This window comes from Columba livia, chromosome 4 (assembly GCF_036013475.1).
Source record: "Columba livia isolate bColLiv1 breed racing homer chromosome 4, bColLiv1.pat.W.v2, whole genome shotgun sequence".
NCBI lineage: Eukaryota > Metazoa > Chordata > Aves > Columbiformes > Columbidae > Columba > Columba livia.
In genome coordinates, this window is record NC_088605.1 from 9,776,165 (window position 1) to 9,793,718 (window position 17,554).

The window sequence follows — 17,554 nt, forward strand, 5'->3', positions numbered from 1 at the left end:
CACTCTGAGGGTGACCAAGCACCGGCACAGGTTGCCCAGAGAAGTCGTGGAATCTCCATCCTTGGAGATACTCAAAAGCCATCAGGACACTGTCCTGGGCAACTGGTTCTACACGTCCCTGTTTGAGCAGGGCGGTAGATAAGATCTCCAGAGGTCTCTCCCGACCTCAACCAGTCTGTGATTCTGTAGTTCAAGTGAGAAATAATGCATAGAGGCAGAAAACAAAGGTAACGATCCCTTCGCAAACTTTCTCTGCTGACATGACAAAACTGCCAACAAAGTTATACCTACTAATACTTGCAAAATTAAATGTCAAAATATATTGTAAGTATTACGTTTAAAATACAATATTCCAATTCTGGAAAGTGATTTTCTTCCAAACATCTACCTAAACCAAGAAGTTACCTTAAAATAGATGCAATATTTTCCCATCCTCAAATAAAAACTAAGCCCTAAGTGTGAATTTTTCAAGACAGAAATTGGATTTCACCTTGAGGCAGTTGCTACCATTAGCAACATTCTGGCACCAACAAAAATCCCATTTACAAAAGCTGCATGAAAGCACTCAAACATAAACCAAGTTGTGGCAAATCATACTAAAAATGCTCTTCTAACAAATCTTTTTATTCTTGGAAGCTGTAATATCTTTAAAACAAAGATTCAGGGCAGCTGATGCTGTTCTTGTGAGATAAAAGGATGAAGTCGGAGGAGAAAAACAGACTGAAATAACATGATTGGTATTGTGAATGTCCTCTAGTGTCTTTCAGGCTTATTTGAATTTTTTCTTACAGAAGACCATGACTTTAGGAAAGGTCAGAAATGGAAGGAATCCAATATAGCATATACAAACTCTTAACTGATCGCTACAATTCCTTTCTCCAATGTCTCTGAAGTTGTAAATAAAATCATTATTTTATGTGCAAAACCCAGAAGTACCTCTTACGGAGAAATGCTGAGAGCAGATTCCTCAGCTCACTTCAGGAACTCCAAGAGGAATATTCACAGAAGCCAGACTTGCAGGAATGTGAATTGCCCTGCTTAGGAGTCAGAAGAAAGGAGAGGAGCTCTTCAAGGTGGGAAGTCACACTAAAAACTAACTACGGGTGCTACAGACTGTCTCCCACAGAAGTGTCTTTCGCTTCCTTGCTGCGGGAAGCCGACCAGCTTCACTTGACTGAAGTCAGCCTACAAACAGCTCTGCAATTCCTCTTCCCTTAAGAAAAGGAGGCAATATTCTTCCTTCTCTGCAGCTCTTGTAAAGCCTACATAATTGCAAATACTCCAACTGTTTGCAAATGGAAAAAACAGTCAATATAGTTTTGGTTTAAAGCTTTACAGTTTTAGAAAATAAGGCTGTTCATGGTGTGCTCCCTGGCAGCGGCAAACAGACATTAAACACAAGACTGGCAGAGGTGCCACCCCTGCCCCAGGTTCTCCTGGCATGCAAACACCTCTAAAAATCACCTGCTAAAAGGCTGAATTCTTTTATTCCTTCTTCATCAACTTACAGACACCTTCTGGAAACCTCTACTACATTAATTCGTAAGAATAAGTAGCTCCACCCTGAACTTCGGGTACTTTCATTATAGAAAGCAAGCTGTAGCTTTCTCTTCAGGGAAACCTTTCTCTTTAGAAACTCTTCTAAAAATAGCCTAAGCCTATGCAACTTCTCATGAAAACACTTCAGAATGCTGCAAATAGATATTTTAGGAGCCAAAGACCACAAACTAAGTCAGCAAATGCGGTTCTATTCAAAGTATCCACAGTCAAAATTTCTAAGTATAAAAGCTATTTTCCCCAGAAGAATTTTCACCATCAAAACTGATGATTCCTCAAGTTCATTGTTAAAAAAAAACACTCACACACCACAAACCCACATCATGCACCCACATACAAATCTGGCAAGAAGACTCAGAATGCAACAGAATCAACAGTTTTGCAAGGTGTATGGTCCAATAATCAAGCATCACTCACTTAACATGATGAAAAGTTGTCAGTCAAAACCTGTCCTTGATCAATAAAGGATCTGAAAGCAACCAAAACTTTTTATTTTCTGACTTCAAAAAAAAAAAACATAAATTTTACTGCCTCATTCAATAGCTGTGGTGACTTCATGTGTATTTAGGGTGTCTCTCAGATCTCTGTTGATCTTCTGCTCTTGGCCTGAGGCAATCTCATTCAACATGGAAGAATGTGAAGGTTTCAACTGTGCTTTACAAATCCATAGGCTTAAAAATGTTTGTTTCTCTAATATTACACCAGAAGAATACTAACAAGTTCTCTAACAAGAAACTTAAAGTCCTGAAAGAGATGCATTTCTGGTAATGAAATTAACACATATCTACCAAATAAAATGTTAAAAATTAAATATTATTTATATCAGTAGTACCAAATAAAATTTCCCATGGAATAGTTAAGGAATGAGCCAAAGACCATCCCATGGGAAGAGCAGAGAACACTAGGAGGACCAAGAAGAGAACTCAAAAAACCCATTTCACTGAGATGAGGAAGTGAGAAGGATTCATAGAAACTTCGAAAGATACAGGGGGATACACAGAAAGCATCAATTTGTAAGCTTGGAACGGACAATAAGATAATAAACTACCAATATTATTTCCTTCCATTACGGACAGAAGTCAGTTCAACTCCTTTGTACCACAAGACTGGTCTACTGAGGACAGAAGAAGCAGCCCTTTACCTCACTCAAACTCTTCACACTGACCCCTGTGACGCTCCTATTTACAGCTAAAGGAACACAAACTAGATAAACCTGCCCTGCGATAAGGCCTGTTTAACTTCTTGTATAACTTTAAAATAGATACAATTTGCTGTTAAAATCTGAGCATGTTTCAGGTGCTGCTATGGGCCTGGTTCTATACAACTTAAAAAAAAATTAAGTGTGGATATAGTCCTTTAATAAGTCAACTGCATTAAGGCATGAAAAATGCTTTGGGAAGCAGGAAAGGAATGTACATTTGAATAAACTGGCTCAATTTCACCTATGAACTTCAATGACTTGCTGTTGCCTACAGAGTAATCCCACTTCTCTGAATCTTCCCCCCTGTTCCTGCCTACATGGTTGGCTACTATTCAGTTCTTGCACAAGACTACAGCTCATCCGGCCTTTCATTGTCAAACTGATTTCACCAGCAAACGTGGAGGAAAAAAAAAAACAAACAAGCACACATCTCAAAGCTTTCCAAAGGGCAGGAAGGAACGTGGAAAAGAGGTCTGTTCAGGTCCTCTTACACATCCCCAAACTGTTCTAGTCTGAGTCAGCTCAGCTGTGCTCCAGCAAATGCCACAGAAAAACTGGGGGAGCAGCGGGGCCACGGCAGAGGGTGAGGAACAGTCAGGGTGAGCTGTCAGGTTGGGTCGACTGCGTGGTCACAGAGTTCACTGCCGTAACAGACACCATCCAAAAAACTATTGGATGATACTCTGCAAAATTGCAAAATGGAAAGTACTCATGAAGAACAGGTTCTAATGAATGAGGAATGCGAAGGAGGATCAGCTAATTACAACATATCAACCAAATGTAAATCAATGTCATAACACCCATAAAAACAAGATTACATGTAAGCTACCATGGATGCCCATTCTAGTCCGTACTGCACTCTTGCTGTCCTGCCTATCAAGATTTATAGAAGATCTACATCTCAAACTAGAGAAGGAGCAGAAAAGAAACAAGAACAGGAAGTTTGAAAAACCACAGCCCATAAAAGTATTTAAAAAAAAAAGCTTACTGGGGAGGGGAGGGCACACAAAACAAATGAACCAAAAAAACCCCATACATACCAGCATTCCACTGTGAAAAAAAGTTAGAAAATAGATTTCTTTTCCACCTCTCTTTGTGATTAAGGCAGGAAGAAACTAGATCAATTTGCAGGAAAAAGTGATTGCCTTGAGAGTTTGGGGAACTAATTATGAAGGAAGAGCAATGTATTGTTCAAAGAGATGGTGAAAACCATTTTTGCCAGATCTGAAGAAGATGCCAGCAAGACCTCTTGTACCAAAGGCCAACAGCATCCTTGGCTGCCTTAGGTAGAGTTGCCAGTGGGTGGAGGGAGATGATCCTTCCTTTCTAGTCAGCACTGGTGAGACGCCTGGAGTGCTGAGTCCAGTTCTGGACTTCCCAGTAAGAGACAAGCAGGAACATACTGGAGAGAGTGCGAAGGGCCACAGATTCATGCCTTAGAACATTTGTCATACTAGGACAGACAGCTGGGACTGAGAAAAGGCCCAGAGTGAATCTTATTGTGTATAAATATCTAAATACATACAGTGAGAGCAAAAGAGGCAGTGGATACAAACTGAAATACAGGCAATTCAATCTGAACACCAGGAAACACCTTTTTTTTACTGTAAGGGTGCTTGAGCACTGGCACAGGTTGCCCAGAGAGGCTGTGGAGTCTCCATCCCTGGAGATATTCAAAACCTGACTAGACATGGTCCTGAGAAACCAAGATGGACTAGACAGGATCCACAGGTCCCTTCCAACCTCATCCTTTCTAGAATTCTGATTTTCTGAAGAGCTGCAAATCCATCTATATATAAATCCAGCTATTATATAATAGCATCACCCAGAGCCAGGCAACTCTACACAGACACAGCAGAGAATTCCCATGCGCTTCATTAGTTGTCACTAGCTACCATTACAATATTCTGAACAAATCATTTAAAGACATTGAAGACAAACAAAGAAGGCTTGACATGATCCTGGTATATACGCAGTGTCACTGACTTAAGACATCATAGAAAATAATTTAAATTACTGTTGTATGTTGAGAACAAGTCACAAGATGTTTATGGCTCAGTTACACAGTCTTGAACACCTTACAACACATTATTCTGCAACCTAGTGTGGCTCATAAATTAAGGAAGGTCAAGCCACTCAACAGCAGTATAGATCCCCATATGTTTACAGAAAGCACACAGCGTTGGACATACACTTGGCCACACTCTTTCCCAACCTGACCCGAACCGATGTCCCAGCATGACCCTGGTGATCAGTCCGTTGCTGAACCCAGAGCTCCCAAACGACTCACACGTTACCAAATCTTGGAGACTTGTGATCACAAGGCAGTAAACTGGCCGTTCAAAAGGGGAATACTTATCAAGCTTTCCTCCCCAGTTTATTAAATAGCATTACAATTTGCCTATCATACAGAACTAATTCTCACACGATTCCCATCGGATGTGCTATTCTTTACTTCTCAGCCTGAACTTCAGTGAACCTACAGCAACTGCGGAGAGTTTTCTTTTCAGGAGAGGTACAGTAGGATAATAGACTCAAAAGGTCTACAACGCGCTAATTAATTATTTTCCCTAAGGATCTACCATTGTACTTTGATGGGCCTGTAGAGCAGAATAAAGCACCTGGATACTTAATTTTCCTTTTTGGATATTCATACAATTAATCTATCACCAGATGTGTACAAAGCTCATTTAAATATCATTATGCGGCTGCAGAGGGTGCTCCAACACCGCCTGTAGGCAGTTTCTACGCAGTCCTGTGGTGGATGAACCCCAGCCAGCAACTAAGCACCACCCAACCAGTTGCCCTCTCCTCCCTGATGGGACGGGGGAGAGAACTGGAAGGATAAAAGTGAGATAACACAGGGGTTGAAGTAAAGACAGTTTGACAGGTAAAGCAAAAACGAAGCACGCAAGCAAAGCAAACCCAGGAATTCATTCACTACTTCCCATGGGCAGGTAGATGTTCAGCCACCTCCAGGAAAGCTGGGCTCCATCACATGTAGCAGTTACTTGGGAAGACAAACCGCCATCGCTCCAAACATCCTCCTCTTCCTCCCCAAAAACATATACTGAGTACGACACCATATGGTACGGAATACCCTTCTGGCCACCTGGGGTCAGCTGTCCTGGCCTCATGCATCTGGCACAGTATGAGAAGCTGTAAAGTTCTTGACTGCTTAACAACAAGCATCAGTATGTTATCAACATTATTCTCATACTAAATTCAAAATACAGCACTATACCAGCTACTAGGAAGAAAATTAACTCTAACCCAGATGTAACCAGGACAAATCCCCACATTCTTCAGCAAATTACTCATTTTTCAGAAGTAATTAGAAACTGGAAATAACTTTGAAGCTGGTTTAAGAATAGGCTTCCCTTAACACCTTGTTTTATCCAGAGAGAAAGGTGATATGAATCACAAAAAAAGTATTTCCCTCCTACCAAAAGAAGGTGTTCTAAGTGGGAATAATATCGAAGAAGGCAACATTTGTCCATAGCGTTGTCTTTTTCCTGTACAAAAGGTATGAAATACCCAACAGCTCCACATAGATCAAACAGACTGGGAAATGGGGAAAGCAAGCACATAGATATGGAAACACATACTGTCACCAACCATACTGCTCCACAGTTGTTCAAGCAAATAACCTCCCTGGAAGAACTTATGTTGCTTTCAGAGTAGCTCCTCAAAAATAGCAGGTTTTAGCTCTTTTTGTGACCACTTAACACCACAATAAAGCTCTCAGTGCAAAATGCAGTGACTCGTGCAGATAGGGCTTTACTTGCAGGCAGGGTGTGGTAGGAAATAAATAACAGAGTATCTCTTATTTGTGTATCCCAAATTTGACTTTTCTGTTTAGCAGTGCAGAAGTTTTATCTGCTGGCTTTCAAGCAAGCAAAACGCAGGTGAAACACAAAAGAACCACACCAGCACTTCTCAGCCAAAATCAAATTTAACAAGAATTGGTACTTCTCCCCTTTCTTACAGTTTTTTCAATTTCACTACAGTAAGTACACAGTGAAAAGTGTTACATTATCTGACAATACTGGCATTTAAATATATTAATTCTGAGCCAGCTCATTAAATAAAGGCTTTTAGAGGCTTTGAAATTAATTTTTATTTAATGCTGAAATAGTATAATTAGCTGATCTTTCACTTAACTGGCTCCAAGCCCCAAATTCACATGTTCTACGTTTGACAATTCATATATTGAACTAGAAGCGGAGAACAGATATGCCAAACACAGAGCACTAACTAAATACCTTCACGATTCTTTTTGCAAAGAACAGCTAGCTCAAAGTATCAAGCAGTTCAGGAATGAGAACCCTGCCCTTTACACGGCTCGCTGTCTTGCTTCACTACTTCTGCAGAGCTTCGCTTCCAGCAAATGCTATCTGTGCCTTTCTCGCTGCAAGATTACGTGCATTAACATTTTATACGAGATCTGCACCTTAGTGTCACCTAAAACAGGCTCACCCAAAGTTATTTTTATGGTAAAGAACTGTACCAGAAGTCCCAACTCTTGGTCTCCTGTGGGGGACCTACACAGGCTTCAGACTGCTCTCTGCTTTACAGGGATTAACATCTTTCATACGAAAGAAAGAGCAATAGAATAGGTGCAGTTTGGATTGGGGTTTCATTTTGCCGGTATTTATATCATTAACACAACATCAGACACAAGCACTAAAGATACTGAAGATGCAACTCCATAGTTGGTACAAGGTAACATAAAGACCATGCTGCTACCAGAAGAGGAGTTTGTGCAGCCCCGCTCCTGATTAAGCCAACAACTAACCCTGCAAAATTATATAAACAAGGCAAATAAGTTTCCACCTGTGTTATAAAGCTGATCCAATGCAAAACACAGCCAGTTTCCAACACGAACAGCAGGGACTTCAGAGAGGAGCAGAGTGCCAGCAGTGCACCAGCAGCATTTCTGCACTTTCTGACTTAAAATTCACGAGGGGAGCACAAAGACACTTGATAGGACTCATATTTTGTGAACACCCGAGAAAAGTGCACACAGGGATCAGAACTGCACTAATACATTTGACCATATCTTAGAGTACCTTAGAGAAGATTTAAGTCATTTTAACAGAATAGTTGTCTAATAAGCAGTAAAAGAAGGGAGTCATAAAGAGAATATAGTAACAGAGTTAAGTAACCAGAGTTGTGACATGGAGTAACTATAAAACAGGCTCATATTCTATCAGAAGAGTTTGGCACAAACAGGCTCAAAGGTTAAGTTTAGTCACTACTGATAAAAGTTTCATCCAATACTGTAAAACCTCTATATATAGCAGATGCCAGCATTTAAGAGATATTTCTAATTCCTATTTTATTATACAGCATTTATCACACCATCAGCTTTATTTTATACAAACCAAATTGATTTTCTGTACTTTGCACTTAGAACCCATGGACAGCTATGGCCTTGGAAGACACACCTCACCCACCAAATCACAGCAGCACTTGAGTGGTGTTTGTCCTTCAGCAGCTTCGCGTGTCAACATACACCAGTGATCCTACCACAAAGCGGAGATGGGAGGCACAGACAGAACTGAAGGCATGGTTAGTGAGGCATTGATTTAAACGTGGCTAATTAACAGCTGAAAATCACCATTACCTATCTCCCATATGTCCTCATTTGTGAGCAAGAGCTGGACGGCTAATATTAACATATGGCAACAGTAAGTTGCACTCCAGTCTTTGAATAGCAAAGTACGCACAATCCAGTCTGCTGCTTCAGCTTTAACATGTTATTGCAGCGTAACCTGAAAGGAAAAATAGCCTCATATAAAGTAGCCAAGAGGAAGAAGTGGTGAATTAGGAATAAAATGTTTAAGAAACCCTCAAATGAAGCTTTTCTGGCTGGTCTGGCTATTGGCTTACATTTAGGGGCACTGAATAACTTCATCTCACCTTGGTGCCTCAGTCCCCCAATTTGAAAACCAGGAAGAATGACTATTTGTATTTGAAAGATGCACAGGCAATACACAAGTTTTGGACTGCACACAACACACAGGCACACACAGATGTATATAGACAGAAAGAGAGAAAAATAACTATAAAAAGAGCTTGAATCAACCTCACAGCATTTCATTGCTTGGCCTGATAACAAATGACTCTGGGCTTCAGCAAAGAATGTGCTTCTCTTTCTTACATTAAAACCAATGTTTCCAGGAGAAGGGTCGTCACGTATTAGCTCTTCAGGAGCACTCATGAAGTATTATTTATGACAGTCTTAGACAGTTTATATTTTTTCAAAAAGCATGAATATCTGTCAGATACACATTTCTTCTAAATGAATCAAAAAGCTTATTAAGCAACAACCAAGTCAGGTGAATTTAAGCAATGGACTACCTCTTCATTTCATGTCAGAAATAAAAGCAGCTCGGCATCTTCAATTCACCTACATTTATTTGTTTACATCAGAATAGTAGATTATATGTATGTGTATATATATGCACATATAGATTGATATACACATTATATCAAGAAATTAACAGAACATTTCTAATATAGAGTAAAAAAATCATTTCACTCTTTTATACTGAAAAGCATGCTATGCTTTTTAAAGATGCATTCATTTTTGAACAAGTTGCATCCCAGTTCCATACCTAAAAATGCTTAAAAACTCAGAGGTGTGAGTTATTTTAACACTTACTCATTTCTTGCCATCAGCTACACACAGCACTGTCTACTGTGAGAGTGCTAAAGAGTAACTCTCAAAAGTTCAATAGGACAAGAACAAATCAACTGAATAATAGAGACAACCTAAGGCTAAGGCTTTCTCAAAGAAACTAATTGTCAAAGGAAATACCGTGGACAAATAATTGAGAAAATATACCTTTAAATGTAACTGGACAAAGAAATTAAAGTGTCAAGGGAATATATGCTCTAAAATAAAGATAAATGCCCAATAAGAAGCCTCACCTCCTTGGCTCTTCTATTGAGAGAAGTGGAGAAAAACCTTTCTGCCTCAGTACCTACTGTCACCACTATCAGATACAGTACTTGTCAACTATCCTGACTGAAACCATTATGGAAAAAATAATTGTAGCAAGTCCATAACTATGTACAAAACTCCCCAGAAATTCCAGGAGGAAGTAACATCTTTGTTATGGAAATAGAAGCCACCACAAACAGTGAACAAAACTTTTGGACACAGATATCACACAGCCTAAGGAAAACCATATAAAATTAAAAAACAGTCTTACTGAAACTGAGAACATTTGCTCTGGATGTAATTCATCCTCCATAAACATTCCCAATGAACTGCTTAGACAAAGCAATTTGAAAAAAAGTAACAGAACACAGTGAAACTACAATGCCCTTCCATAGAATACCTCCATAACACCTCCATGCTATCTGAAACCAGACTCTCCAACATGAACACAACAGTTCTGAAGAAAATGCTCAATAACTACTTCAATATAAAGAAATATTAGCCAAAATAACAATTACACCAGTGAACATCTGTCAGTAAACAACAGGCACTTTTTAACATAAGGCACATAAAATAATCTGACCTCTTCCAATTATTTGCTGCTGATCATGACATAACATTGTCATGTTCTGTTTTATACAAAAATTCTAAGACAGCTGTGAGAGGCACAGGAAGATCATTCCTTGAAAGAACCCACTGCTGCCTTTAGTCTCCAAAACAGACCTCCAGATCTGGCCAACCTCGTAAGCAGAAGCACACCTATCAAACAGAAACAAACTTACAGAAAAATGAATGCCAAAGTTCCTATTACCTCTTCACAACCACGCAACAGAGCACATGCGTACACTTGCAAGAATGCAATATGTTGTAGCCAGGGCACCATATGCCCTTACAGATCTATGCTCATGTAACCACACAACTACCGTGTTCAAGGAGGAACATGCACCAGTCGTCACCGAGGGACACAGAAAAACCTAGTTACCATTTCCACTTCATCTCTTACACCTCAGTGAGGACTGCAAGATTCTTTAAAATACAAAGCAAGTTGAAGCATGGGTTCAACATCAGGTTTGTTTGATGGCCCTTTACATTTTTTTCCCACTCCTTACATCATGTTAAGTCTTCCTTATTCTGCAAGGGCTTCCACCCATCTTTCACCATAAAATGACATAGTTTCAATTCAAGGTATTTTTGTAAGGCTGTTAACGAGATCTTGTTCCACCAAGACCTTAACACTAGATATGAGGAGAACAGAATTCAGGTTGCTCAGAGTGTATTTAGTAAGATTCCCTGGGAAGAAGCTTTTGAAGGTGTTGGGATCCATCAGTGTTGGTCATTTTCTAAGTACAACTTACCAAGAGCACAGGACCAGGCCATTCCAAAGTGACGAAAATTTAGCAGGTGAGGCAAAAAGCCAACTTGGCTGAGCAGGGATCTTCTTATTAAAATACAGCAGAAAACAAAAAAATTACATGGTCAGTGGAAGCACCAGGGGAGGTTCAGGTTGAACATTAGATAAAAGTTCTTCACCCAGAGGGTGCTGGACACTGAACAGGCTCCCCAGGGAGGTGTCACGGCCCCAAGCCTGACAGTGTTCAAGAAGAGACTGAACAACACCCTCAGACACACGGTGTGAACTGTGGGGTTGTCACATGCAGGGAAGGGAGTTGGACTTGATGATCCTTGTGGGTCCCTTCCAACTCGGGACATTCTATGATTCTAGGTATACTGGTACAGCTTCACAAAAATGCTTTTAAAAACCACTAAATAATATGTTCGGCACTCAAATATTAAAACCAAAGTAAAAGCAGACAGCGCCTTGAGAGCATGTGGAGGGATTTACAGGAAGTTTGCTGATGTGTTCTCATTTGTATGGTGAGGGCACACAAATTCCAGCAACTGGACTCAGACAGGAAGGTGACATTTCTGCCAGGAGATTAGTGCTTACAGCAGAATTAGAGAATAAGGCGCTGATATGAGATCCTATATCATTCCTAAAAAAAGATTCCTAGATGACAAACATCCAAAAGATGCTTATAGACATACATGCATGACCCCACCCATGCTCAGTTCCTGTCATGGCAGGAAACAACCTGAATAAACTTCAGAGTATCAGGAAACGTTTCCTACATTAAAAGGTTTACAATGAAGGTGAGAATTAGAAGAATGCAAAGCAGAAATGCAGAACACCCAGAGCATCTGGTTAGTTTAGCTTCAACCACCTGTAATTCTCAGAGATCAAAGTGCCAGTCAATGGCAGGAATTAACACATTTCAGCATAAACATCACCCAATTCAAATTAATCTGCGTCCCATTTGAAAATAAAGAGCAGGCATTTTGAAAGAGTGGGAGAGTAAGCCTCCCTTCTTCCTCCCTCAAATGACTTTTCATACATTTTTACGCTGAGCTTTTCCTTCCACCTGCCGCCTTCACCTGTTGCCCCTTCAGTGTTCTCTTCCCCATTCGCTTTCCTTTCCTTCACCCACACACAACGGCGCACATGGAACTGACGTGATGCTCGCTCACGTTATTCACTCGGAATGGCTACCAGGTATGAATAAAGGTCCCATGAGAGAAAAGCAAAATGAGCTTATGGCCCACAAAGACAGAGCAAAGTGGTGTCAGTCCCTACGTGACGTTTCCAGAGGTCAACTGTCCTTGCTGTCGATTGTCACACACTTCCACAGCCACGCCGTGGAATCCTTTTATAACTCAGTTCCTCTCGATCAGCCTTTCAGGGCATCTTATTCCTAAACAGGATCAAAAGCAATAATACTAAAGGGAGAAGAGGGTGGTGAATGTAGAAGAATCAGAGTAAGAACCACCATCAATGGGATCAGAAAGATCAAGGAGAATTGCCAGGCTGCAGGCCTGAGGAAGGAATGCAGAAAAATCACCGACTACTGGGGAAAGAGATGGAAAATCCTACAGCCTGCAGGGCAGAACAGAAATACACAGACAGGATGTAATAAATCTGACCCACACCACCAAAAATCAATAAATAAGAGCCAGACCTTCCAGTTACAGCAGAAAGCTATGTCGAGACAGGAAGGCTGTATCTTTAAGTTGCCCAAACATTCTATTTCCCCAAAAAGCTCTTTCCTACATCCTAAATCTAGATCTCTATAAAATATATTACAACTTCTGTCACTCACCTGTTTTTAAATATCAGACAGCTGACACTCGCTCAAAAGAAAAACATATTCTGTTACACTAAGCTATCCATCAGACCTGGCCTAAGTGCTTTGCTTTAGCTGACTTACAGATAGTTGGAGTTCACAGGATTGAATGGTTTCAGCTACCACAGAATGCAGCAGTTCCCCTCCCGAATGCAAGCGGGGGACACACGGCCACTATACCAACAATCCCCAGCTTGTAGTTTTAGATACAATAAGGAGTTGGAATATTTTGTACTTTCAAGATGAAAACAAAAGACTCAGCTAAGAACAGGTAAGACAGACTCCAATTTAGCAGCATCCTCCAGTAAAACGACCAAGCTGGATAAACCTGCTCTTTCACATGCACTGGGAAGGTTGGTCAGTCTTCAAACATGAGCCAAACAAACATATTCAGCCTTCAATTAATTTATTTTTAACATCATTATTTTAAAAAAGCTTTACTGAATTCATTTAAATGAATGTTGCTAGCACTACTGCCAGGAAAGTAGATCGTCATAACTATTAAAGCAGCTAAATGAAGCATGTCAAAACGATTTGTGCTGTTTTTCAGTTACTTCAGTAAGCAAATATTCTTCTGTGGTCCAAAACAGAGGGTATTTTGGTGGGGTTTTTTCATTTTGTTTTGTCATTCTTCTAAAATAACCTAGGAAGAATGCATTGTGATCTTTAAAAAGTAATTATTTCTGAATTCTGTCAAGTACCCCTATGTGAGGTGGGGGAGAGGAACAGAGTCTAAACAAGCAAATCAAGTTTCTAAGCAGAAGAGCAGCAGAGTCTGCAGGACAAGGGTCACACCAATGGCTGCTTGGGAAAGCCTATAAAGAAAATGCTTACTTCACTAGAATGAAGCTCAGCTTTAAGTTCTGAGAAGCCAGTAGTCATTATGGAGACCAGAAGCACAAACAAATGGAAAAACTATTAGACATTTTAAGGAAAAATGTTCATGAGCTATTGAATTACAAGGATACAACCTGCAGCTCAGCCAACTCCTATGCTGCAGACTACCATATGTTAAAAAGAAAAAAGGCCCAGGGGAAATATCAGTTTCTATTCATCTCATCTTTTTTCCTTAGGCATCTGTTCCAGGACACAGAGAAAGAGATAACCACCAGACATCCCACCAGGCTGACGGACCTTTGATCTGATATAATATGACTCTGCTCACAGCAATCCACATCAAAAATAATTTCACAAGGTGTGTATATTTCTCTTGCATCACAGTAATTTAGAACAGCCAAGCAATTATCTTAATAGACAACTGCAAGTTACCTGCTTCCCTTTTTCAGATACAGGTAAAATCACAGCTAAGAAACAATATGACTGTAGGTAATTCTCTTCACTCAGCTGCAGAGCTAGAATAAATCAGCAAAGAATTGTTATTTTCCACACTAGTGTTCAAACCACTAGATGGTGCTTCTAAAATGAAGCAATTCAGTATGCAAAACTCTAAAACTGAATAATGTATGATGATTCATAAGTTGCCTTCCTCAGGATTGTTATCAATAACACTGATTAAAGTTCAATAGCTGCAGCCTCTGATCAGACAGTACCAACAAGAATAATTACGCAGATAATCGAGATCAAAGAGCTAATCATGAAAACAAAGATTTCCAAAAACCCAGTAACTGCTGTTTCCCCAAGAAAAAAAAACTCCTCATTCTTCTGTCTTTGAAAGTCATTAGGCTTTAATATAAATACTCCATTAAATAACAAGTTTTGTTCACAAACTGCTGTGCCCAAAGGCTTTGATTACGGCACCAAGAAAAAGATGTTTTATACTACAAATAGCATTTACCTCTCTTTTCACTCTTCATTCAAGTAGTTTTAGAGAAAACATTTTTCCTGAGACCAAACACACTCTGATTTTCTTCTGTGAAGAGGAAACCCTTCACTTGCCAGGTTTGGAAATCAGAGCTAACATAAGATGCTAACTGCTTTCAACCTATCACTCTGTAAAATCATCCTTTTTCATTCACTACTCCAAAAATAGTCTCAATAGATGCTTGGCTACTCCAGCAGCTTTGTCCTATTTCTTTTCTGACCATTTCCATCCATCAAAACACCGCTTAAAATAATTCTCCCTCTTCCGGAATCTCATTCTACTGACCCAACTTTAAAAACACTCTTTACAGTATGTTAAGGGCATGGTTGACTGTGCAATTTTTTACTATCTTCCATTCTTCTGAAGTTCACACTTCCATTAATCTTTAAAAAACCCTTCCACTTTTTCTACTTGCAATCATATTTTCCTCTAAAATTTCCTACAGACATGTTTCTTCTCTTCCTTAAAAAAAAGTTAACTATTTCCTCTTTTATTTTCCATATTGTTCTTCTTTTGAGTCAGCTCTGCCACTAAGCAACTCCAGCTACAATGCTGAGAAAAATTACCTTACATGCAGCTTTTGATGTTCAGCACTCACCTAGGACTTGTTTTGCTTTTTTTAAGCACTTCTCCTTGTACAAAGTAATGCAGAAGCTCCCAGAGGTCATTTGATTTTTTTTGCCGTTGGTTCTCACTTTCCTATTTAAGGGGATTCCTCTTGATCCTTTAGTAGTGTTCTCTCTCTCTCTCTTACTTGCATGAAATCATCTTCCAATATACCCATTTACTATCTCAGTTTCAGCCTTTTTTTCTATTACCACACCTATCTTTTGTTTAAAAAGTCCTTTAACAACTATTATTAGAAACAATTATTACTAGCTATGGCTTACTTTCATAAAATGTACCTTAGTAAGATGGCCCCTAAAAAAGTTACAGAAAAGCAGTATGCACAAACACAGAAACGAGCCTTCTCCAAGAAGGAGAAGAAGAGACTGAGGGGTGACCTCATTAATGTTTACAGATATATAAAGGGTGAGTGTCATGAGGATGGAGCCAGGCTCTTCTCAGTGACAACCAATGATAGGACAAGGGGTAATGGGTACAAACTGGAACACAAAAGGTTCCACTTAAATTTGAGAAGGCACTTCTTCTCAGTGAGGGTGACAGACACTGGAACAGGCTGCCCAGGGGGGTTGTGGAGCCTCTTACTCTGCAGACATTCAAACCCGCCTGGACACCTTCCTGTGTAACCTCATCTGGGTGTTCCTGCTCCGGCAGGGGGATTGGACTGGATGAGCTTTTGAGGTCCCTTCCAATCCCTGACATTCTGTGATTCTGTGAAGTGCCAGCCATTCCACTTATCCCTAAATGTTATTTCTGACCAGAGAGCACCATCGTCTTAACAGGCAGCAAGAACCTCTTGTCTTGAAGATGTATCTGCTAATCCAGCTGCAGAAAGTAACCATCAGATTTAAAAAAGAAACCCATGAGAAGTAGTTTAGAGCAAATACTCAGGAAGACAGCACCTGCAATTCTCAGCATGTCCGAGTGCTCCAGGAGTGCTTCACAGCTCCATGTGAGTTATACAGCCTTTTATTTAAAACAGGCACTATGGGCACAGCCGTACTTGGGTAATCTTAGAGAATAGGGGTGTTAAAACATAAAGAGGCAGCACCACACACAAAGAAAACCAAAAGCACATACAAAACCTCAATGCTTATGCAAGCCTTGCGAGCATCATTTAACTGGGACAAAGTATTCACAAAGCAGTATCTTTAGATCTACCAGTGACTATGAGTTTTGTGGGAATTACAGGATCACAAGAAATTCTTCAATGTTTACCACATGAAGCCTGCATTCTTTTACTACATAAAAGAAACTAGGAGCAAAAAAATGAGGCTAGTGAATGCACAACTGAAATAAATATCAAAAAAAGAAGGTAAAGTCTCATGAAAAAGCATATTTATTGGCTTTTGTTTCCCAGGTAAAAATTTATTCAGATTCATATATGTAAACACAAGATAAGCAATCTTTTTTAAAATCAAAAAAAAGAAAAATAAACATACTCTGAAGATGTTTCAGCCTGTTATGCTAAACAGATTAAAAACATCTTGAAGTTGTGGTAAGAGACAGACTTGTTTTTCCCTATCAAACACTAAACAGTTCTTTCAAAATATCAATAAACGTGAGCTCAATTCAAAAGAGCTACCCCAGTGAGCTACTTACCCACACTTTTTTCAAGTTAGTCTCTAAATTTAAGCAGCAACATTCCCAGAAGCTATTCTGAATACTTTGGATATCTAATTCATTTCAGAACTCCACAAAACTAGTCCAGTTCCATATTTTTGCGGGCTGCTCAGATCTGCCCGGGAGCAGGTTCTGACCTGACACCTGTGGAATGCTCCGGCAGCAGAAGGTAGGAGATCGGAAACTCCATGAAATGAGAGGAAATATTCTATTATATCTGTGCATACAGACAAATATTTTGATTTAGAAGGGGCCATCCTTTGTCCCAGAAAGGTGGCCGTGCCTGGGAAGCCTGCAGTGTCTGGAGGGGGTCAAACAGTCATTGTTCCACCACTGTGCTGCAATTCAAGAACACTATGGCTTCAAATCCCTGCTTTGCATTTTCTCCTGGTTCAAAAGGAAACACCAACACCAAAAACTTAACGCACTGAACCTCCAGTTCCCAGAAGGAAAACACATCTTACAGAAAATATTTTAAAACTTTAATAACAACTGAAGTGTTACAGGAGGCTGGAAACAAAAATCTCATCTCTGCTCTCCCTCTCCAATACATCACTTAAAAGTGCCTCCTACCACCTATACAGATCATGTCACTG

General features: G+C 39.9%; 1 protein-coding gene across 3 annotated transcripts in view; it reads right to left on the reverse strand.

The window, feature by feature from the left end:
• ZFYVE28 (zinc finger FYVE-type containing 28) overlaps window positions 1-17,554 on the reverse strand; it is a 159,602-nt gene that overhangs the window by 138,913 nt on the left and 3,135 nt on the right. The window contains exon 1 of one of the 3 annotated variants that reach the window (XM_065060387.1): window positions 11,066-15,698. The exons of the other annotated variants lie outside the window; for them this stretch is intronic. The gene's annotated coding sequence lies outside the window, so the exon portion shown is untranslated. Of the gene's footprint in view, window positions 1-11,065; window positions 15,699-17,554 lie in introns of those variants that run through there. 3 annotated transcript variants of the gene reach the window in all.